The sequence below is a fragment of the Chinchilla lanigera genome, unplaced genomic scaffold, assembly GCF_000276665.1.
Source record: "Chinchilla lanigera isolate Chin_1 unplaced genomic scaffold, ChiLan1.0 scaffold00020, whole genome shotgun sequence".
Taxonomy (NCBI): domain Eukaryota; kingdom Metazoa; phylum Chordata; class Mammalia; order Rodentia; family Chinchillidae; genus Chinchilla; species Chinchilla lanigera.
The window spans coordinates 1,863,709-1,889,592 of record NW_004955421.1 but is presented as its reverse complement, the minus strand read 5'-3'; positions in this window follow the sequence as shown (position 1 = coordinate 1,889,592).

The following is a 25,884-nucleotide window of genomic DNA, read 5'->3' as shown; positions in this document are numbered from 1 at the left end:
ATGTCTTCAAGAGTTTTGCCTACTATATCTTCCAGTAGATTTAATGTTTCAGTTTTAATATTTAGATCTTCATCCATTTCAAATTTAGTTTAGTGCATGGTGAAGCACATGCACCCAATTTTAATCTTTGGAATTTTTTTTTAATGAGGGTGAATGTGGTTTCTAGCCTCTTTGCAGTTGTGGTTCTGTTCTGTTCTTTTTATCTCTTCTTTTTCTCTTTCTCTCCAGTCTTCTGCACCAGTTTGTCAAAGTTAGAGTGATCCTGCTTTGTCCTCCAGTCTTATTTCTAATATCTTCCTCTTCTTCCACTCCTCTATTTTCTCCCTAATCCATTTTAAACTTTAACCTCTGAAGGTGTGTATACTACATATAATTGTCTGGTTTGTTTTATATTTTGTTTTATAACCACAAATCTAGTTCACACAGTTAAAGGTTAAATGGTAAGCTCAGTTTGTCATTTTCTAGGCTGTGTTCGATTCTACTTTCACTTCTGATGGTGCTACTATACCAAAGATGACATAGTTGACTAAGGGTCACAGAAAATACTGTGGCACACTGCAAGAACCAGAGGTTGGGCCAAACAGGTAGCAGCTTCTCATCCCCCAAATATTGAAGAGGTACTATCTTTCAACAGACTCAAAACCCAAAAACCAGTTATCTCTGGAAGATACCTCAGAGAAGTAGTCATTTCCTAAGGTTTCTAAATACTAGCAATAAATCAACTTATCATAGGCAATTTACAAGCATCACCCCAGGAATTACAATAAAAAGGAGAAGAAAATGAGAAGACAGTTAAACAAGTTGAATCCCCAGACATCTGGTTCACCAAAGGCAAATCCAGGGGACAATGAGGTGAGACAATCCAAAAGCCACTCACCTGGCCTCTCTAAAGTGGTAACAACAAAGCAATTGAATGGGGCTCTAGAGAAGCTCAAATCAGGAATAATTTCTCAGATAACTTCAGAGATGGTGTTCACAATGAAGATCATGCTTAGTGGTGCTAGAGCAGATACAGACAAAAACAGATGAGCTTAGATAATTATGGAAGCTATGAATGCTCACCATAGGAAAGAAATAGAATCAATAAGGCAGATTCAAGCAGATATCTAGGACAATTAAAATTCCATTGAAGGTATCTGCAGCAGATTAAGACACTGTGAGGACAGGATCTCAGATATTGAGCACAGGCTTTTGGTTAGTGATCATGAAAAGAAAGATTCTCTAAAAATAGGAAGGGGCCATGAGAAATCAATACAGCTGCTGCTAAATGAGGCAAAGAAGAATAACTTAAGACTGAGTAGAGTCAATGAAAAAACAGGTAATAGCACAAATAAAAAACTTAATGGTGAACCTCAAACTTTTAGAAAAAGAACAGTGGGATAAACCAAAAGGTCATATGAGGAAGGAAATTACAAAGATCAGAGCAGAAATTAATGCATGGGAGACTAAAAAATTACAAAGAATCAATGAATCAAAGAGTTGATTCTGTGAAATATTAAATAATACCAACAAACACTTACCCAAACTTATAAAAAAAAAGTAAAGATTCAAATCCACACAATTAGGAATGAAAACAGTGAAATTACAACAGACCCTGCAGAAATTCAGATCATCTATACCTACTTTGAAAACTTGTGTTTTAATAAGATGAAAAATGCAGAAGAAATGGACAGATTCCTACATACATATGAATTACCAAAGCTGAATCAAGAAGATATAGAAATCCTAAATAAGCCTATATCATTTGATGAAATTGAAAATGTAATGGAAAACCTAGCAACAAAGAAAAGCCCAGGTCCTGATGGATTCACTGATGAATTCTAAAAGAAATTTATCGAAGACCTAACACTACTACTTCTCACACTCTTTAATGAATTGAAAGGAAAACTGTAGTTCTAAATTCATTCCTGGAAGCAAGCACTATCCTGATACAAAAAATGAAGAAGGATCCAATTAAGAAAGAGAATTACTGTCCAGCCTCCTTAAAGAACATAGATGCAAACATCTTCAATAAGATACTGGCAAACAGTGCAGAAAATCATCAAGATTATACACCACGACCAAGCAAGCGAGCTGTAGTTTTTGGTAGAGTAGTGGATAATCCCAGTGAGGGAAGGCAATTCCAGCTACCTCTTTCTTCTTCACTGAAGTTTCTTCATTTTCTCTGTGGGCTTCAACTTATGCTTCAGATCCTTCTCGCATCCAGGGGTCCCACTTCTTTCCTTCTTGTCTCCCTCATGTTGCTACATTCCAGCATCTGGATGATGACTCTCAGAGAGGCTCTTTATCTGCTGCCTACCATTCCACCGTCTGGGTCCTCAATCTCTTTTCTCCATTTGTAATTCCATAAACCAGAATCTAGTTTCAATCAATGTAGTAAAATATATTATACGAAATAACCTTCTGGAAAATAAAGTCAGTAATTAAGATGAGTGATCCAATATTGAAAATGTTTGACCTTTCTCAGGTAGAGATTAAAGACATCAAGAAACAGTGCTATGTGTAGCAGCATTAGTAAGACTTTACTCAGACTTCAAGCCCTGGGTCTTGTTACTAAAAAGGAACCTCAGCTGTTAAACTCTAAAATACATCATGTGCCTGAAACCACTCATCCCATAAGCCTCCCCAAAACAATGACTAAGTACAAGGACCCTAAGATTAATGCCTTCCTGGAAAGTATGGGACTCTGCTAACACTAATTTCAGTTAGGAACATTTGAGAGTTTTAATGTACTTTTCTTAAAACTACACAGAAGTCTAAGACACTTCCATTCAATTTTCCTGCCTTCTTTCTATCATTCTTTCATGTTACATCATCATATCTGAGGTACTGTCCACCTCTCTTGGCCCTCAGCACATTGTGTCTAACATGAATTTCCCTAATAAATTCCTTATATGTTTAATCCCATCACATCTTCTTCTGGAAGGCCTAAAGTAATGCATGAATTATTCCTAATACCCAGCATACTTTTTGGTTTCTTCAACTTGCAGATACTTTGTCATGTAGTCTGTCTTACACTATCATTATGGAGATCCTCATTATATTGAAGAAGAGTCAGACTGTTATTTTACACATAAAATTGAACCAAAATCACATTTCATTTTCACTCAAAATTTGTCTTTTTTTGTATAACTTCCACTTAATTAGGTACATGAGTTCATTTCACAATTTTTGTTCACTTTGAGTAACATACTGAGCCCACATCATTCGATCAGTCATGGACTGGCACCTTACATATGTTATTTGATTAAGCATTGTGAGCTGGGCATCTTGAAGCAAACATATAAATCCCATCACTCTGGGGGCCTGAGACAGTTAGAGCTTATCCCGTATAAGGTAGCAATTTAGCAAGATTTTGTCTCAAAACTAAAATATTAAAACAGCTGGGGACTCTACCTCAATGTGAAGGCCCTGGTTTCATCCCTAGTACCATGTAAAAAAAGGCTCATGGAGTCAGATTGCTACATCTGTTTTATACATAAAAAGTAAAAACAGAAAATAGCTCAAAAAATCGAGGGACTTTGTAATATAATATGTAAGTGAAAGAGTCCAACATTCAATCAATATCTGTCTCTTGCAAACACTGGGTTAGCCTAGCTTCTAGAGCAAGTTCTGATTCCTGATGCTAAAGCTCCAGTTAATCATAAAGAGCCTATATTCATTACCTACTATGAGTGGCCTCCTAGAAAAGTTTATCAGGGCTGTCAGACATCAAAATATTAGGACTCTCACTTCAGCTAGCCTCTAGACATATTCCTAATCCAGGAGAAGTCAAGACTTGGCTGGAAAATTGGAAAGTTTTGTTCCCAAGTGGAGAACTATAGGGGTTAGTAATATCCACAAAGCAACTAACTCTGTAAGACAAAATTATCAAAGAGGATGCCCTTGCAAAATTTACACTTACCCATTCCACAAGTATTTGTTAAGTGACACTCTTTATGATCAAGTCAAGAATTTGGAAAAGCATCAATGGACCAAACTAAAATCTTTTCCCTCTTCAGTCTTACATTTCTAGTTATGGTTGGTAGAAAGATAGATGATAAACAAAATGACTAGATAAAATGTGTAGATAAGTTAGACAGTGCAAGCACTAAGGAGAAAAAAATCAGAAAATTAATATAAGTGCATATCGTGGTTGCTGATTGGCAGATTTTCAAGGTGACAAAGAAGTACTCCCCAAAAGAATTCTTTTTCAACATGGCTTTATGTATTTTAGGTTGGCCGAAGGCAGAACTCCTAGCTCCATTTTAAATAAATCTATATCAATCTTTCTAGATGCATATACCTTCTTTAGATTTGACAAATGTCATAATTTAAGCTGTATTTACTGGATTCCTATCTTTCTTAAATGGCTCTCTTCTGAGTCCTGAAATTCTAGTGTTTTCATTAGAGTCTATTAGACTTTAATACCACTAAAAGATTCAGTGGGTACTGTCAGAAGGGAGAGACCAAGTGAAAAATCTATGTCTCTATATCTGATGATTATGAAGTAAAGTTGTGCTTTTCTAGCTTTGGTAGCTATTTTAGAAGTCATGCCATAATCCTGCCAGAAGGTAACCTGAGTTTTGCATGTGAATTTAGACTCCATGTACCCTGTCACTGCATCATCTTCTGAAATGCAAATTTATTCTTTAATCTGTAAGAGATTTTTTAGTTGCAGAGCTAAAAATAGTGCATAGTTGTCTAGAAGCCATCAAGACAGATATCCCTTGTTCACCTGCATGCCCCCAAAGCTATCAGTCTGACATGGCCATTGTAGATGTTTGTCCTTGGGCAAATGACCAGCAACATTCTGGCCCCATATACAAGGTTAATCGATAATAAGTCACAAGTACATGAGAAAAAAAATAACAAAATTAAGTCAGTTTTTAGAGCCTTTAACATTTCTTTCAGTAATGTTTTCTATGTAAGTCTTTCAAATCTTTTATTGATTTTATACTTAGTGACCTCACATTTTGATATGATTATAAATTACATTTTTATTCAAATTTTAGATTAGGAATTTCTAGCATATATCAATATAATTAATTTTGTATTAATGTTATGCACAGCAATATTGCTAAATTTATAATTTATGATGGATTTTCACTATATTTTGTTGGATTTTCCAAATAGAGATCATGTCAACTGCAAATATAACTTGTTTTACTTCTTCCTTGCCCATTGGAATGTCTTTTATTCCTTTCTTTGCCATGTTATACTTGGTGTAACCTATGGTACAATATTAAATTAAAAAGTTGAGACAGATGGGCTTGTGTTGGTTCTAACCTTAGCAAGGACTTTTTGTCCTCCAATATTAAGTATAACGATAGCAATGAGTATTTCCTAGATGACTTTTCTCTTGTTGAGGAATTTCTCTTCTATTTTTAGTTTGCTATAAATTTTTATTATGTCTCTTGGGGAGCACTCTATGTCATTGTTTAATATCTAGTACCTAAAATATATACAGTTTGTGATTTTATTGGTTGTTTCACACAGAAGAGTAAATCCATCCTCCATTATTCCATCTGGGCCAAAACAAGAAGTCTAATACTGCTTTTGAAGAATGGGGAAACTAGCATGAAACAGAATCACTGGGTTTTGTTATGATGGTTATGACTGCTATTGTTTCTTCTGGATAAGAGAAGCTCAGAGTTCCTGAGAATAAAGTGTATGTGGATAATTACCAGAGAATGTGGGTTTGTTGGATGTGAGAGTAAATGATCAAAATGCTCCTTTCTGCCATTTTATATAATCTCCTAAGTGGTGTTACTTTGCAATTTAGGTTCCTTTTCTATACAAAAAGAATATTTATTTAAAAGAATATTATTGAAATAAATCACCAGAACACTATGTGTGACATATATCGATAACATGTACAATTGGTAGGAAGAGTCCTGAATTTAGAATCAGATATTCAAACTTGTGTTGACTTAGTCACTTTTCAATTGTTATCTATCCTTCAAAATAATTAATTACTCTGATGTTTGGTTTTCTATTCATCAAATATAGATATCTATAGATCCTATAAATTTAATTTGATTTTCCAGAAATCTCTGGAAAATTTGGTTCCACAGCAGAGTTAAAAAATATATAACACATTTTATAGGATGGATTTTAAATCCTTCTTTTTTCTCAAATTCTATCTCTGGCCATATCCCCAGAATAAAGCTTACCTCATCTTTTCTACTTTCCACACACAGGTATTCTTGTTATGCCTTGGAAATAACACAGAACTATGACTCAGGAAATTTAAGTCATAATTCTGGACCTGAATCCTTCTGTATGAGTCTTCTGCTTTCTTAGCTGTGAAATGAAGGTGTTGAATTAAGTCCTTTAATGTACCAAACTGTATTTGTTGTACTTCCACTAATAAAAGGGTCTTACACTATGTGCCAGAGCTTCTGAGCTGAAAGGAGTCATTCTCCATATAGTCAGTGACCAGCGAAAGGGTAGGCATGCAAACAAAGACCAGGGTGATAAAAATTATGAAACTATCCATTAATAGTTATTAAAATATATGGAGTATTTACTATCTCCTAGATGTTCTGTTATCTCATTTTAATTCTTTGCACAACTTCATGAGGTAGTTATGCAAAGAACTCTACAACTCCACAGTGTACTTCCACTTTAGCAGTACGTAAAATGAAGTACAAAAATGGAAAAGGAATTGTTTCAAGATTGCACAGATAGAAAGTGGGAAGTCTGACATTCTGTCCTCTACCACTGGACTGCAGGGGATGCCTCCCTCACAGCACTATTGAGGCACCTCCCACATGACTGAGAGCTATGACACAGACAACGTGGGGGTGTTTTCAAAGACACAGGAGCAGCACCTCAAACAGATTGGCACTTTGGAGGGCAGATTGTCAGGGAAGCACCATGATAGTTTCCTATTACTTCTTTACAAATTAAAGAGGCCATGATATTTTATAACTCTAAAAAATGAAGAACTTGGCTTAGTTGACTTTTCTTGTTTAAATGACAGGTCAAAACGTTTCCATTCTAGCTAATGGCTGTGGATTCAGCCAACCTACAGATTTCTAGGAGGATAATGATGAAGTGCTGGACTTAGTCTGCCTGAGGCACTGCCTGCAGGTTTTAAGTGCCAGGTCATCATTTAATAACTGGGACAGCAGGGGCATTTCAGTTATTTTTAGCCTGCTATCTTGACTCTTTTTAAACCATTTAATCAGAAGAAGCTTCCCTAAGTGTTACAGCATTTTAAAAACAGAAGAAAGGCAGAAGTGGAGACGTCTGGGGGATCAGTGGACAGGCTCTTCTGGGCAGAGGTGAACTCTGACTTACGTGAGGGCAAAAATAAATAATTAGTACTCATGAATTTAAAGGAGGGGAAATTTAAGTCCTGGTCAAGTGTTGTTTAACTATCCCACCATTTTATCAGGTTTTAATGAGAAGACAAAAATGAGGACAATTCAAATGGTTTCAGGTAGATGTCAAGATCACCAGTGCAGCCTTGCAGCTCTGTCCTTCCAGACTGATACTTTTGTGTCTTCCTTGGGTAGGAATAGGTAGGCTGGTTTCTGGCATTTGGTGCTGTTTCTTCCAATAGCCATAAATAATAGCCAAAGAACAGTTTTATACAGAGTATAAAGGTTATGTGAAGTGATTTCTGCCACCTAGGGGACATATTCTATAAAGGGGCACATAGAATACAATAATAGATAAAACGCTTTTTCAATGACTTACACATTTGTTCACTAATCCATCCAAATCTTTAGTGAATGTCTACAATGTCTACAGGGCATTGAAACATGTGGATCAGTGACCCGCTAACTCTGCTTTCCAGAAGCCCACAGCCACATGTGAAGCATGTGTACGTGGATAATTACAGACAGTGTGGAAAGAACACATCAGACATGAGCACACACAAAAAGAAACTAAGGCAGTCTTGGTATGTCTTGCAATGTTTGAACTGCTTCACAGAAGGGGGTTTTAAGTTTAGTTCAAACTGAAGGGAGCAGGCTGAAAAAAAAAGGAGACAGCTATCTTAGAAAGCGTTACCAACTTGCAAGAAAGGAACTTTCAATGAATGTCCCAGGAGGGTGGTAAAGTATACCACTGGAAAGTAGAAGATGAGTTTTTTCCTACCAAGGTTCATAACAAGAAGTTAATATGAACTAATTAACGAAACATTAGTCACTTTATTTTTGGTGGCTTATATACTCCAGTCTGTTGTTTGTCTTACAAATTATCTTTTGCACAGTTTCCCTAAAGCACACATTTCTCAGGGGTGTTTTGCAGCTTTTCCACTTTTTTAACAACACTGAATTAAGAAAAGAGAAGGAGAAAGAGACACAAATATTATTGGGCCTTTTCTATGAACTCTGAACCTAAAGCTTTGTTCTAATAAGGTTGTATATAAAGAACACATAGTTTAGTGCAATAAATAAAAAATTAAAGTATGTTAAGTTATGAAGATCATTAAAAAGAAAGAGACAAATTAAGAAGGGGAGATGGTTAAGCTGGGTGTAAATCAAGAAACAGAAAGGATCCAGTCCAACTGGAATAAAGAAATGCCTTGCAGAGTGATTCTATAGATCTAGAGATTGGAATGCACAGAGAAATTACTTGACCCAGCAAGGTTAATTACATGGAGAGAGATAGAGAAAAATTAGAGTTGTGGACAAAAGGCAGTCTATGGGAAAGTTTGCATATCATGAAAACATTTGGCTATATTTTAATCTAGCTTCTATAGTGCCAATGGTGGGCTGCAAAATGAATCAGTTATATGAGTTGAAAAACTACAACCTTGAATAAGTAAGAAATGATTGGAAAAGGGTACCAACTAGAGGAAAGAAATCAACTAGATTATTCAATTAGTCTAAATCAGATATAGTGAGGGTCTGCTCTAGGGTGATGGTAAAAAAAGCCGATGATGGATTCAAAATATATGCAGTGGAAAGAACTGGAAATGTCTTGACCAACTTGGTGTAAAGGCTGGCCAACAGGGTACAGCCAAGAATGACTCTTAAGTTTCAAACTTCAGAGACAAAGTGTAACTTCATGATCACCTGTCACTCACTCTTCTTTTTTACCTCTATGAGAGCAATGAAATGCAGAGAAGTCAATTATTTTTTCCTAATGCTACACAATTACCTGACAAAATGCCGGGGATATAGCTCAGTGGCAAAAGTGCCTGCCCCTCAAGCACAAGGTCCTGAGTTTAACCCTGGGTACCAAAAACAACAACAACAACAACAAAAAAAAAAAAACAACAAAATAAAAAAGTACCTGACCAATGTGGGATGCAATCTAGAGCTCATTTACTAAAATCATACTCTGTCTCTGTGTGTGGAGATTGCTGTCTTAGAGTTAGGAAGTAGGGGTAACCCAGAAAAGTTCCTCAAGTGTGAATCTTATCAGACCATCTGAAGGATATACTGCAAAATAAAATATCAAAAAAATGTGGACTAGAACTAAAGAGGCCTCTGGAGCAGCCCCTTTACATGTTACCCGTGTTTAATGTTTACTATCCTCTGAATTACCCACTGGTGTTCTAAACATCTTTTCTGTTTTGATCTTTCTCATCCTTAGTCACTCATCACAGCATTAAGCAATGTTACTTAGAAAATAAAATATAATTAGAAGTAATTCACAGTAATTATGACTTCACTGCGCACCCTGAATAATGAGATTGGTTATCATCTTTTCCTGCCACATGAACCATCTGTCCTCTCCTACACTTCCCCCACCTCCCTTGGCCAAGAATTTTTATCCCACAAAACAAATTTTATTTGCTCATCTAAGTATCATTTGAAAGCTCTTTGTACCAAAATAAGAAAATAAAATAAGGAGAAAATGTAAGTCATAAATGAAGACCCTTTAAAGCTCACACATATTTCTAGGCAGCAAAATGAAGTCATTAATCTTTGGGGACTTCATCCATTTTTCTCTCCTCATCACATAAACACAAATTTTCTGTTATATTCTCAGTACATTTGTTGGAGGAAGGGGGTGAGAGATGAATTAAATGAACACCCACTCGATAATTCCTGACCTTTCCTTTAGCATGACAGTTTTATCAATCAAGCAGAGAGATAATATGATGAGGATAAAAAGCTAATATTCTCTCCTGGTGAAAAAGAATCAATGACACTTTCACCCACAGCTTTATTGAAAAATGGATGATAATGGCCCAAGCACACCTACCAGAGTGAGCTGCTTGAAGCTACATTTAGCAAACTTCTAAGAAGATGAAATATAACTGAAATTGTAGGGAAACCCACAAAGAGGTGAACGAATATTTCTTAAAATGAATGCAGTAAGCCTATTTTCTCCCAGCCTGTAGAGTGGCAATGAAGTGCCATTGATGGAGAGGGAGAATGAAAGCTGTAAATTGTTTGAGCTCACTGCTTTTCACACTGAACATTCTTGTTTGGCCATCCCAACAGGGTTAGCCCTAGGGGAAACTTGCTCCAAATTCAAGACTCCAGCAGTACAGGAGGGAGAGAAAGGAAATACACTCACCTATGAAATTTTTATCATAAGTAACAAGTGGAGCTTATAAAAATTATGTACATTTGAAAAGGAGATTTCTGCCTCCAGATGAAAGACTCAAAAACCTGCTTTCTTTCCCCAAGCTACCTAGTTAACCTCCAAGAAGAACTGTTAATCTTATTGGTCAGCAAACACAATATTGATCAGAACGCATTCTTGAGTGAATTGTAAATAAAGTTTTCTCTTGATGCTGAGAAATGTGTCTGTCCTACAAAGTAAAGCACTCTATCGTTGAGTCTGCTTTTTGGATAGGAAGCTCATTAACGGAGATTTCCAATTATGCTACTCCAGGTGGCTGGATATCTGTATTGGAGTTTGCTTTTAAAGAATGAGTAATATTAAAAATTTAGGCTTACTTCCATGTCTTCTTATCTCTGTTCAGAGAAATGGCTGGATCACTCAGCTAGTCTTATCATTTCTAAAAGACGTACATTCTCATTTTCCAATAGATTATAGGCCAAATCTATCCTAGCCCTTCTTCCTAAGTTCTTTTTTCCCTTTCCACTGGATTTTATTTTTACCATGAAGGGAGACGGGAGATCCTTTGCCTCTCTTATCACATGAAGTTCATGATTTTCAATAAAGAGTTCCCCAAAATAGGGCTTAATGAAGACTCAAGAGCTTCTAAACAGCCATAGGCATATAGAAATGTATTCTTGTTATACTATGTTCAAAATCAGCTGCATAATTTTCTGACCTTAGAACAAAATGAAAATGCATATACCCTCGTTCAAAACTGAGTAAGGATTTCAAAATGGCTTCAGCAAAGATTCAACCAAAAGTAGATCCTTCAAACTATGGGTCTCATATGACTTCATAGATAACATGCCCATGAAGCATTACTCAGTAACATCTGTGGTCTTGACTTTAACCAAATCTTCTCTACGGGATGGGCTGCAACTTATCCCAGGAGATGAAAGAATTGTCATTTACTTGCCAGTGCTTACAACCTAGATCTATTCCAATAATTAGCCAACACTGAGATTATTTCTGGCAAAGGAAAATATTTTCATACTATCGTAAAAACAGGTATAGCTTCATTAAAATTATCCTTACATCCATTCCAATGCCCCTTTGTATCAACATGGGATCAATGAAATATACACGGAAGTCCTCACTAACTTCACACTAATATCACTTGATGTTTACTCTAAATGCTTCTAAAATAAATAAGGATGTATCTTCTGGGAGATTTGGTGCATGGACAAGTGTACATTAAGTCAAAAAATCAAATAAACTTTATTCCATTTTTCTATCTCAAATTTGATTTATGTTGTTTAGTCAAGCTCTTCTTATTAGTCTTTGCACCCCCAATAACAAACATAACATTATTGAAATAGAAAGGAATGAAGGGACGTAAAATACATACAGTATATATAAAATATATAACCTTTAACCCAGAAAACTCTAATTTGCTATCAATTCAGTTTATCATTCTGACAAAAAATAACATCAACTTCTTACAGGATCCCTCCATCTATTTACCTGGTTAAAGCCTGTTTGCACTCCATTCATGAGCACACTGGAGGCCTTATCGTTGAAATGTGGCCTTCTTTCTCTGAAACTGACAATGCTACGTTAGTCTCACTCAAAATAGGCTACTCTATCCCCATATTTCACCTGCTTCTAGCAATTCGGTGAGTTACATAATATCAATCCCTCATTCATCCATCCCATATCCTAAAATGAAGCCTAGAACAAATAAAATTATCATGACTTAATCTAAACAAATATTTTTTACAACATAATTGACACCTTCTGAGCCATAATAGTGTTATAATCTAGAAGAATATTTCCCAAAACACCCAATAGAGTGCTATTGTTCCTCAAATTCTTCCATGGGAAAAAATATGTTATCTTCAGAAAATCATCTGAAATACACGGTTTCATTGCTACACAAGTTTTAGAGCTGTCAAAATTCTTACGTTCACTATGAATCTCAGAGAAGGAATCCTGGTCTTATATTTTGCATAGAGACCTTTCCATCAGCTCCCTTAAAACTTGTTTTGTTTCCTAACATAAGCAAGATACCCGATTCCACTCCTCAAAACCTGCTTTGGAAATGCTAACCAGGAGACACAGCATTGTCCTCAGTTACAGAGCAGATCCTTAAGTTATCCTAGGGACAAAAGGACATCAAAGAAGAGAAAAAACCAAAAAGAATTCCTGTAATGTTTTCTTTCGTACAGGGCCTTCTGTTTCTAATTGCACAAAGTCCATTGCCTAGAGACTTAGAACCTACTTGAGAGAAATCTCTCAGCAAGAATTTAACTGACACCCTTTCCCATGTTGTCTTACGTCTTGACATAACATATGAACAATTCTTGTATTTTTACAAAATACAGATATTTGCAAAGATGACAGTGATCTAACCTTAATACCAATCTTTTTCTAAACTCTTTTAGATTGCAATGAGCCATGTGTGTCCACGTCCTCATTCAACAGCAAACGTCTGGGCCTGCTGTCCAACACTCAAGACAGGTCCTGCACAATCTTTGAATTTCCTCTGCAGAGCGTATGAAGAACTTTCACTTTGGTTGAGGTTTTTCATGTTTCCAAAGGAAACCTTTCAGAATACTAACAAGGAAAAAGATGTCCTTTGCCATGCTACTTGCCCAACTTTGCCCTTCTTAGCTTTTTATCCCTCTGAGTACTGGGGAATCATTATGACTCCTCCAGTTCAAACCATTTCTATTGACCATTTTTAAGAATATCTGTGGCTTCAATCACATAATATTTGTGTGCTTTTCTGTGCGAATTCTGTTTCAGTTTCAGTTTGTCAACCTCCCCTCAAAGAAAACTGCTCAGATTTTAAATGGAACTGCATGGAATATGATGTATTTATCTGAATACATTCATAAATTATTAAAATTGAGACTTCAAAAACTTAAATACAATTTAACTTTCTACATACTCAGGTATGTTTTATGCTTTTCAATAAAGCTATGTTTCATAAAGTCTTCAAATAAGTTTTAAGTAGCACATGTACTTTACTGTTGCTATGAAAAGAATGTTTTTTATCAATTGTAATTCTTACCTAGTTATAAATGCTAATAAATTTTGTATGTAGACCTTATGCCAATGCTAATAAGCTCTCTTGCTAGTTCTAGTGCTTTATTTTGTTCTTTATATTCCTATTACCAACAAATGTCTGAATAATAATCATAATTTTTTCTGGATTTTGGGTCAGAGTTGGTCAGTTTGAAGAGCACACAAAAGCAGTGGAAAGAGAGAATAGATACTGAAAGTGATAATAAAAACAAATAACAAAAAATTTTAAAAATCCTTATGATAGCCTGAAAATTAAAAACACAACAACATTCAAATCACACTAAAATAGTAAAAATAAGAATAAAAATTTAATAACCTAAACAAATTCAATTTGGATGAAATTGCTTTTATTAAGTTATCTAACAGAAGCTTTACTGAAAATACGTATTAGACTCAAAAAAGGTGAAAAAATAATTTCCATTAGAAAACATATACAATTGAATATAAAAAGAATACAAAATCTGTACGTGAAATACATCATTGGAGAAAATGTTAAAATCCTAAATATAGAAAATATGCTGACAGGAATCAATTAAAAACAGTTTAACACAGTGAAAAACAGAACTGAGAAATACACAAAACATATATCACAGGAAGACCAAGAGATTTTTAAAAATATGAAGGCACAATTAACCAATATGATAGGTAAAATGGGCAGGTTTAACCTATACATAGTTGAAATTCTAAATAGAAAATAATGAAAACAGATCAGAAAATTCAAAATATTTTCTTATAATTGAAAAAATATGTATTCCTGAATTTTAAAATATCATAAGTATATATCGGAATGATAAGAAATAAGTCTACATAAAAACTTATCAGTGAAACTATATAGCATCATGTTACAGAGAAGACCTTACCATTTGAAAAGAGTGTGAGTAAAAACAAAAAAGGAACAACTAGGTTAAGAGCAGACTAACAAGTAGAAGTCAGAAGAAACTATCCTGTGAGAAAACAACTCTTAACCAAGAATTTTACAATCGGTAAGCTATGGTTCAAACACAAGTGCAATACCACCATTCACAGACAAATGGAAATTTTAAAAAGCTGAAGGATACATCTGAACAGATCATGGACTGCAGAGGAGGTGTGGGACACACTGAGGTCATAGAGAGACCATTGTCTTCCAGTTCCCGGGTGCTGTGTTCCCATCTCATCTTGAACCATATTTAGTTGCTATCAAGCCAGTGACTCTGCAGTCAACTGCGACCAAGTCCCCTCCCCCTTTTGTATTTTTCCATCCGTCTGCGGCATTTCACATATGTGCTTATCTTGCTCAGTTAAAACTTCTGTGTCTTTTGACAGAGTACTATTCAAGACAAAAAGGTGCCATAAATGAAAAGTCAGCACTTTGAACTCAAACAGAACTGGCTTCATATAAATCCTAAAACGAGACTTACTAGCTATGTGATGAAGTTAACCTAAGCATTTTTAGACTTAGTAACCCCATTTTCAGTGTAGGTAACATAACGCTTATTTAACAGTATTGTGTAAATTCACTGCCCTTTCAGAAGAAACGTTTATTTTGAACTCGATATATGCCAAACAAATAAATGTGCAAGGTCTAAGTACAAGATTTTAAACCTGCAAAATATTCAGTACTTTGAATGAATACAATATATTGTATTCATTCCCTGCCCCTTTTTAACTGTGGGTTTTCTCAATGTCCAATCTAATTATAATGAGTGTTTCTCACTTTCTACCTAGAAAAATCTTATCTATCCCCAGGACTTTAGCTATCATTTCTATGCTGAATGGCCATTACTTAGTGTCCATACCATGTTTCTGCTTATCTTCTACAATTATCAATATGTACAGCTTCTCAGTAATTGGAATTCAAAATGTTTAAAACCCAACATCTCTCTAGGAGAGAGTATATTTTATAAACTACTTACCTCAATGCCTGAAAAACAGACAAGATAAAGATACTACTTCTACTCTGAAGCTCATTTTTGGTCGTCTACACCAAATTTGGCTTTACCCAGTAAATGCAATATTTCTGTCATCAGCATCACTGCTCTCAGAACTGGAAAGTAACATACGCACATATATAAGTTCTTTCTCCTTTATCCTGAGCAATCAGTCACCAAGTCCTACCACTGCACTTGTTGCCATGAATATCCCCTAAGTTCACGATCTTCTATATAATGAATATTCTAAAATTTCACTGTTTTCTTTTTAAGTTCTTCTATCTCGCTTACATAAAGCTAGGCCTTAATCTTTTCAAATGTCTACCTTTTTCTATCAGTTGTATCCCTTTCTCAGACTCACTGTTCTTTCATTAATTGATGAAGTACATTTCAGGCTACTTAATCCGCCTGATATTTATGCCTCTATATTAGCTGTGCAAAACTGACTTTCCTGTCATTATATTCCATTAGTTCCTTGCATAGGAACACTGTTATTTCCATATCAATTTCCCAATCCCCAAATATCCCGAATGAATGTTCCCTGTAGCATTGGCTCTGCCCCATGTACTAACTGCCAGAGATGCAAAAAGAAATGTCACTTTATGCATTCGCATACTTTACTGGAAAATAGAAGAATGATCAAGTAAGTCACAATAAAGTGTGATAATATGCAAAAAACAAAATATAAATTAAGTACTCTGAAATGCTATAACACAATGAAAAAGGGAAGCATATATTGAGAAAATTAAAATAAACAGTATGTTTTTAATTTAAAAATTAGGGTAGGAGAGATATGTGCAAGTAAAATTATGATAGAAGACCGCTAAAACAGCACACTGTTAATAGTACATCTCAGCAGTTGAATATTCTTAATGTTAAGTTCAAATTCCCCAAATTTAGGGAAAAATTCTTTATGTGAAAATTCACATAAATATAGATACAGGTTACATAATACAGCCATAGCATGGCTGAAGAATGCAAAATTGGTTTTCATTCAGTGGTTTCCTCTCCTTGAAGACTACACAGTAATGCATGAGCACATATCTTTTAGTGAATACTCACCTCATATAATTTATCATGTATTACTTATTATCGTTAAATTAAATGAACAACAACAGCACTCCTTCAGAGTAAACTGATAGAAAGAAGTTTCCCAAAATCACAATGCTAGGAAGGAACAGACTATATTGAAAATAATACTGCAGGTTATATAGAATTGCATTCATATTCTACGTAAGATTTCCCAGCCATAATATTATTGACAGTGGTGTTGTAAGAAGCCCTTCAAAGCATTGGAGTTCTCAGCATCTCTCTATGTCACGTAAATCAGTGTAGGTAAAAAAAAAAAAAAAAAAGAAAGAAACCGTGAGAAGATAAGTAATGGCAATGTGCTATGACTAAGGGAAATAAAAATACTTCTATGTACCTGTGTTCCCAAAATAGAGAAATACAACAGAAACAAGTGTAGTTGACCCAAGTTATGTGCTCAGTTTGTTCTAGACTTACGTGTATAGTCCTTTTAGGTTTCTTAAAGCTAATTTTATTGCTACTCGTTTGGTATACATAATGATCACATTCATCATAAGGAATCTGTACCTATACATAACTTATCTGGATTCTTCTTTTTTTCTCTCCATTCCCCTCCACTCCCTTAAACCATTCTTCCCCTCCTTATTTACAAAAGCTTTGTTTCCACTTTTTCCTTTACTTTTTTTTGTCCTTTTACCTTCCTTCCTTTCCCCCTCCCGCCTTTATTGTTCCCTTTCCTATTTGAATATTTTCTTTCTACTGCCTAACATCTATCATCAATTTTGGTACTTATTTATGCTTTTAGTTTCTTACATAAGCAAAACAATGGGATATTTAAATGTGTGTCCAATTTATCTAACTTAAAAGTAAGTTCTCAAGGTGCACTGTTTTACCTAAAAAGGTCTCAAATTTACCTATCTCTATGACAAAGTAGTACTCCACTGTATGTAAAAACCACAATTTCTTAATCCATTCATCCAGTGATGGGCATCTGGGCTGTTTCTAAGGTGAGCTATTAGGAATTGTGCTGCTATAAACATGGGCTAATTTGTTGTTGTTTACTGCTGCTCCATCTTCCCAGAAGTACTGCAGTCCTTTTCTTTCCACAAGTCAGTTTACTAAAAGATTTACTATACCATGATATCTAAAGCTACTCACATTTATTTGGCCCATAGGCTATTACTCCACATATCTACAACATCTGTATGTATCCATATTCATAAGCCAGTATCAAGATCATGATACTATCATAGCAAAAATATGATCAATTTGGAGTAGAAATCACTGTGTATAACTAACTGTCTTTGATATCTTTGAAAAAGTTATTTCTCAAGTGGAAAATGATTGCGTTTGAGTAAATGCTATAGCAGTTCTCTCTCATAAAAATATCTTTATCCAAGGAGATCTAATCCTGGGAAATTTAGTAAAGCCACCTTTAGCATTCACATACACATTGACTCAGATGAGAACAAGCAAGTTGCCCAAAATGCAAGAAGAAATTTAAAACATAAAAATTCAAGCAATTTCACCCTTAGAAGATAAGAATTCCAACAAAATAGAATGACAAAATGAAAACATTGAAATAAAAACATAAAGTAAATATTGAGTCCTGGTTAATGTAAGTAAAAGAACTTCATTAGCACAAAGGTTTGCCAATTTTGCCTTCTTTCATCAAATATTCATTTATTTATCCATTTAACAATGAGTGACTGCCAAGTTTCAAGCATTGTTGTACTTCTATCAGAATTCAACACTGTATAAACCCTCTTGTAGATTTTAATGTGTAGCAAGAAAAAAAGTACTAACCAAGTAGTACACACACACAAAACATAACCACAGTGTAGTGCACACAGTGGGCAAGACAGTATAAGAAAATTAAGCAAGATGATTTTGCTCAGCTTGAAATGCATCAAAGAAAATTTCCTGTGTATTCATCAGCTACACCTAAAAGTGTGCTAATAAACTGACAAGACAATAGAGCTGGGCATGGTGATGCACCTGTACTCCCAGCACTCAGGCTAATGCTGGAGGACCCCCACGAGTTTGAGGTTGAACTAGGCTAGTTACTGAGATCAAGTCCAGCCTGAAGTGCATAATTGGAACTTGTCTCTAAAACAAAACAAATACAACAAAACAGAACAAAAGCAGAAAGGACTGCATAGAGTAGAAGAAAATGTTTCAGAGACATAACACTGAAAGAATACATGCAGTTAAATACAGTATGTTAGAAAACACTGTAGAAAAATGGAAAACAAAACCTTTTTTTGTTTGTTTGTTTTTCAGTTTTGGTCTTTTTGAGATAGGGTCTCGCTATGCAGTTCAGGCCGGCCTTGAGCTCAATTTGTAGCCCTGGCTGGCCTCAAACTCACAACGATCCTTCTGCCTCAGCCTCCCGAGTGCTGGGATTACAGGCGTGAGCCACCACGCCTGGCCCGAAAACAAAATCTTTCAAAGGAGCCTTATGTGATTAGATTTGCATTGCTCATATATTTCTCTGGCTGCTATTTAGAGAATAAATATCAAATAGAGGATATTTTGTAGAGGACAATGATAAATGTGAAGAATTGTTACAGAAGCCCGACTAAGATTAAAGAAAATAGATTAGGCTAGTATCAGTAGAAAAGGCAAGAAGTGCATGGATCTAAAGTGGAATTTAACTATCATGGGTATTGACTTACTACAAAAGATAAAGGAAAATAAAGAAACTAAGAATGATTCTTAAACTTTGTTTTCCTTAAAATCCATATAGAGTCATTCAGTGAGATATACAATATCAAGAAAAGACAGCAGTGGGAGTACTGAATATGCCACTCCATAAAGCAGAGCATCAAATCTACCTTAAGTGAAGATTCTAGACACAAAGTATGTATAAACTTACCATCAACTCATAATCACATCTGATATTAAATACAGCTTCAACATTGTTATACACAATCTAATCCAAAATTTTGGAATTCTGTCTCCAACTCTTCTAATTCTGGCAGACTATGTCCTTTGTCTTGTTTTCTAGATCCTTTTTATCTACTGTTCATCTAAGCATAGTCAAAACTGTTTCCCACTGTGTTAACTTCTGAATTCCTGCTCACTTAAGTTGGTCATTCCTTCCTAAACAATGCTATTTAACATCTTACCAAGTGTATCCCTTCTTTCTCCAAGTTTCACTCTTCTCTATGAAGAAATGTATAAATATTTTCCAACAGCTCTATGTGTTCAGAGATCTGAGGGGAAAAGTTAGCAAAGTCCAGTTCAAGCATTGCCTGACTATTGACGTAAATGACTTACAAAATTCTTAAACTGAAACATTTTTAATATGGCAGTCTCTTAGTGGAAATGAGACAGAGTCATTTATATAGAATGTTACTACTTTGGGAAAATCACAATTACCACAGACATTCCTTTTGAAAAATGGCTTCTCTCAGGCTGAATATTAACTCTAGTGGAACAAATCTTCAACAGCAGTAAGTTCCTTCCTATAATGAGATCTCAGCTTCAACTTTCCAGCTAAGTGTTCCAGATTGTTATTATACATGAACCACTGACCTCGTGTCAGTTTTACCCATAATCTTGCCACCAGTTCAAGCAGCATTACCCATTCAGCTTTTTAAAAATTCTAATTTGTAATATAATATAATGATACCTATTTTATATGATGGAAGGATTTCATTTGTAAAATTTGTTCTTGTTGAAATAAAAATTTCTACTAAACAAAATATCTACTTAGAGATATGTGATTCAGTGATACTAAAGGTTGCATTTCCTCATGCTTTTAAGTAGATAAGAGTCCAAATTGTGGCTACTCTGGGTTTACCTTACTATTTTAATTCTCATCCTTTCTCATACTTGGAACAATTGATCATACATGGTAACACTGATCACTCCATAGCACAAGGCAGATATGTGATTTTCCCTATACTGTGAATTATGAAGATTTATAGATTTCTGAGGACTTTAATATAAACTCAAAGAAGAAACCATGACTGAAATCCCCAAGAAGAAGTAGAAAATAATGCATTGGTTAGTAGTCTCCTGATTATATTTCTGGTATTAAATAAAATGTCCTAGCTTCATAGCATAAGATTTGATTATACAGATTAGCATGTAAAATAGTCACAAAGCATTTAAACACGTGTAGAAACTGAAGGCGACATGAATCCTTGTAAAATCACAAATACAGCTGCCATAAAAATTCAGTCCTCATTCTTTAGGAGGTATCATGCATCACTGTCCTAAAATCTGAAGTATCTGTGACACTGAGTGGCAAACAGGAGGACCAGTCTTTCATAAAAGAGATGAGGAATTGGTAGTTAATTAATTGCATTTATGTAGAACTAACCTAGAAACTCTGTTTATTACCAAGAAATATAGTATATTTCTCTAGCTATTGTTTTCTGTCCTTCTTAGTATAAAAGATGTCTGATTTCTCCTAACTTAAAAACAAACACAACAAAAGAACAATTATGCTCCCTCCATTATGTTCTCTACAAATTTCTTCAACTCTTCCTTGCTAGGCTTATAAAAAAGAAGGTCTTCACTTTCTTTCTTTTATTTTTTACTATTATATATGTGTAGTACATAATGTTTACATTCCTTGTGGGGCGTTAGTACAATTACATAATACATGTTAATTCCTTTTTTTCATCCTATTTCCCTCCCCTTCCTTCTCTTCCCTCCATCTCTTGACCACTTCCACTTTGAGAAAGATCTTTCACACTCATGAACTTTTCATCCTACAACAAATCACTTCATTAGCAGAGAAATTATTATACCAAAGATTCTTATGTCTTTAGTGACCCTACAGCTTATCATCTAAACCAGGGTGCTACTGAAAGTGAGTAAACCATTATTAATAGTTAAACATCAACTGGGAATTTTAAACAATTCTACATATGATCATGGCACATAAACTCTCCTAGCAGGCAAATCTTGTGGACTTGTCATTTCTGCATATATCAGTTTTGTTTGCTGCTACTTCTGTTGTGCAGCTCTGTCCTTCCTCCTTTATTAACAAAACACTATCCTAGAATTCCCCCCTACCATTTTGCTGCCCTGCTGTCTATATCGTTGTTCTTTGCCTGCTCTTTTGTTTCTTCTCTACTAATTAAGTGTTCAGATATGTAAGGCATTGGCCCTGGACAGTTTTTCTCCAATCAGCACTCTTTCTTGTCCTCACTTAGTGTCATAAACTCAATTTCAATCAAAGATACTAATTTCTATGATTCCAGACTTCTCTTTTGCTTGAAGCTCCAGAATCATACTAGAGCATCCAACTGAGATACATTTTTTGCTGAAACACACATATCAAAATTAAGTGATTAATTTAAAGATACCTCCAATCCAAAAACTCATTCTATCCCAGACTTTGATTACCCTCCCATTATTTCAAGCAATAAATTTGAATGACAGCAGTTTTATTCAGTGTAATTCTGCCTGCGGCAAGATAACAATTGAAATACCAAAGTTTCAATACATACACAAAAAACAAAAGCATGGACACATACACACAACTGTACACTTCTCACTGATATTAGAGTCCAGTGTCATTCAGTGAGGTTATTGCCCTATGCTATAATTCAAGAATTCAAGCTCCTTTGTCAAGTGGATCTACCATCTTCTAAATGTGGTTCTATGATCATCCTGACAACATCCATCCAAATAATTAGGGTATCAAGGATAAAAAATAAAAGGGTTACATACTTTTTAAACTCCTTTGCCCATGAATTTTTGCTGTTTACATTCCATTAACAGGAATGGGCTTTACCTAGATGCAAAGTAATTAAGAAACCACAATTTATTCTGTGAAAAAGAAGAGAAGCTGTCTTGGTGAACATCTAGTCAGGATCTACTGCACACTCCTGTTCTCCTTCTTCTTCCCCACAACATCTCTAATCACCTATTTAATTCTATCATATTCCTACTTAAAACCCAGGTATGCTGCTTCCTCTTCTACTCTGCCAATTCATTCATTAAGATTCTCAAATTCTCATGATTCTTCAAATACCCATGCTTTTTCACTAGTACAATGCTTATTTTCAAAATTTGAATTGAGCTTATTATTATCTCAGTTGAAATATTGATACTTCAAAATAAAACTCAAACTCTTTAACCTGGAATAAAATTCTTCTCATATTGTAGGCACTTCTAGATGTCCCATCACATTTCTTACAACATGCTCCTTAAAACTACTCAAATCATCCAAAAATCCCTGTGAGATCTTGACTTGGTCTGTTGGAATGTCTTAAGTTTTTCCCATCTCTTCAAATGTTTGCCCACCATTCAGTCCTTCATCCCAAGTACCGGTTTCCAGGATGCATTCTTGGAGACAATGACATTAAATTCTTTGTTAGACTTCCCAATCGTACGTTATCCATATTTAAAGCCATCTTTTATATAAATCACACTATAATACTAAACTATCAATATTATTAATGCTTATTTATCTGCTCACTGTAGAATGCTGATGACATAAGATATATGACATAACAGCTAGATGAATTGATCATTAAGAGTCAAGAACAACTGAACCTTTGACAATTTCATCTCAGTAGTATGATTCAATTTTTCTGTCTGCAATGAAATTCAACTGGCAGAAAACAGATGGTCCAATCTACATGATCTACAAGAAAAGGACATAAAGATTGTATTCATGTTATAAATATTTAAATGAAACCACTGAGCAACAAAATAAACTCTTTAGTGTTAAGCTCAGTAACTTTTGACTCAAGTTTCTAATTCCACCATAACTAAATCTTTTCTTTGGGACATTCTCCACGTATACATCTTCCAGGTTTCTTTTCTAATAGATTTGCATAAGTTTTTGTCACTTATTATCTGGATTTATGATTTTAACAAATGTCTCTATTTTCCTTTGTGTTAAAAAATACAATGCATATATCATTCTAAGTAAAAGTCTCCAAGGCAGCATCGTTTGAGTGTTTTCACTATTACTCAATCAGAATATTTATTTAGCAATGCAGATAAAAGAAATTTTTCTAATTTCTGAAAAATAGAACTAAAGGATATGATGTACACACAGAGAGACAAGTTATCACATGTTTTCTTTCATATGTGAAAAAATTGACAAAAAAGACAGAAAGGTAATCTGAATATAAAGCAGGGTCTATTAGGGAATGAGGAGGGAGCTGGAGGAAAGAGGGAGTAAGCAAAGCACACAGAAGGGAGAAGGCAAGATGGACATGATCAATGCCTGATATATGTATACATGGAAAGTTATAGTGAAAACTAGATGTACAATTAGTTCATATTAATAAAAGCAGTATGTATTATAAATAAGTAAATAAATATTCTAAAGTGAAATTTTCTTCAATATAACAATAATCTCAATAATACAAGAAGGAAAAGAGAAATGTTTACTTCACAAATTTGTTTTTTGTTTGTTTGTTTGTTTGTTTTGGTTTTTCTCTAGTACTGGGAATCAAACTCATGACCTTGCACTGGCCAGGTAGGCACTGTGCTGCTGCGCTAAATCCCCAGCCCCTACTTCATAACTTTGAAAGACAGCATTAGTTAATACTATGCCTTCAGTGTTATAATGCTCAAGGAATGAATTGGATTCTTTAATTTCTAGAAACTATTGAAAGGGATCAGGACTTGGCAAGTGGCTCAGTCAGAGGAACCCAGGTGCCTGACCCAACCCCCTACACCATGGGAAGCACCCAGGACTCAGCAACTGGCTTGGCCAGGGGAACCCGGTGTCTGACCCATCCCTCTACACCACAGGAAGGGTAGGCAGTACAGGACAGACCTGGAAATTGGCAACCAGCTTGGCCACAGAAACCCAGTGACTGACTCATACTCCTACACTACAGGAAGTTCAGCCAGCACAGGAAGAACCTGGACCCGGGAACTGGGTTGGCTGGAGAAAACCATGTACCTGACCCATCCCCTTATATGTTAGGAAGCCCCTGAGACTGGGCAACTGACTCAGTGAAAGGAACCCAGGAAAATCTCAAGACAAAGAGGGCAAAATGCAATCTCAGACCTCTTTCCCATGCAGAATGAATCCAGAAGACATCAACATAGAGGAAATTAGAAGTCGCAAAACTGAAATTTCTTAAAAGATAGAAACTGAAGTAAAGAAACAACTCCAGGAAGCTGTAAAGGAAATCAGATCAGAAGTATTCTCTCAGGTAAAAAAAGAAATGACAATCATAGTGAAAGAATTGTTGAGCATATCTAAATAACACATAGATAAAAAATAGAGGAGCATAAAAAATGATGGAAATCTTAAATGAATAATACAGGAAACAATTACAATGTATTAAACACATTCAAAGAGATATCCAGGAACTTAAAAATTCCACTGAAAGCTGGCAAAACCAATTGAACCAAACTGAAAATAGACTTTCAGACCCTGAAGACAGCACGATAGCTAGTAATCATGAAAATAAATCTATCTTAAAAATAACAGAGAAAAAGGAAATAACAATTCAACACCTCTAAGACGACACAAAGAACAATATAAGACTGATAAGTGTCAACAAAAAAGCAAGAGTAAACACAAATGATATAAAAACACTATTTGGGGAAGTAATACAAGAAAATTTCCCAAGCATGGGAAAAGAATCTGACATACAGTAAATGAAGCATATAGAGCACTAATTAGACTGAAGCAAAATAAATCTACACTCAGATACATAATGATCAAGATCCTAGAAATTCAGCACAAGAACAGAATATTAAAACCTGTTAGGGAAAAGAAACAGGTCACCTTAAAGGAAAGCCCATCAGAATCACCACAGCAGACTGCTCAGGGCAAACCCTCAAGTCAAGTCAAGAAGAGTTTGGAGTTAAGTATTTCAAATCCTAAAAGAAAACATCTTCCAACCCAGACTGATGTACCCTGCAAAACCACCTTTCAAAATAAATGGAAAAATAAGATACTTCCATGACAAACAACAACTGAAGAAATTCATGACCACCAAACCAACCCTTCAAAGAGTACTGAAAGACATCTAGATAGAGGTAAAAATAAACACACTTCCAAGAACAACAATAGAAAAAAAGCTAGGCAGGGCAGCAATTAAATAGAAGGGAAAGATAAAGAATGAACAGTAGGTAACTAACATGACAAAGATTAGCCAGTATATGTCAGTTATAACCGTCAATGTAAATGACTTTAATTCATTAGTCAAAAGAAACTGACTGTTACAATGGATCAAGAAACAAGACCCAACAATATGCTGCATACAGGAAACACATTTAACTCAAAAAGAAAGTTTAGACTGAAAACCAAAGGAGGGAAAGGAATACTCCACACAACAGGAACCCAGAAAAAAGCAGGGGTAACTATTCTGTTTGAAGACAGTGTGAAATTCAAACCAAGAATAATCAAAAGAGATAAGGAAGGTCATTGCATACTTGTCAGGGGAAAACT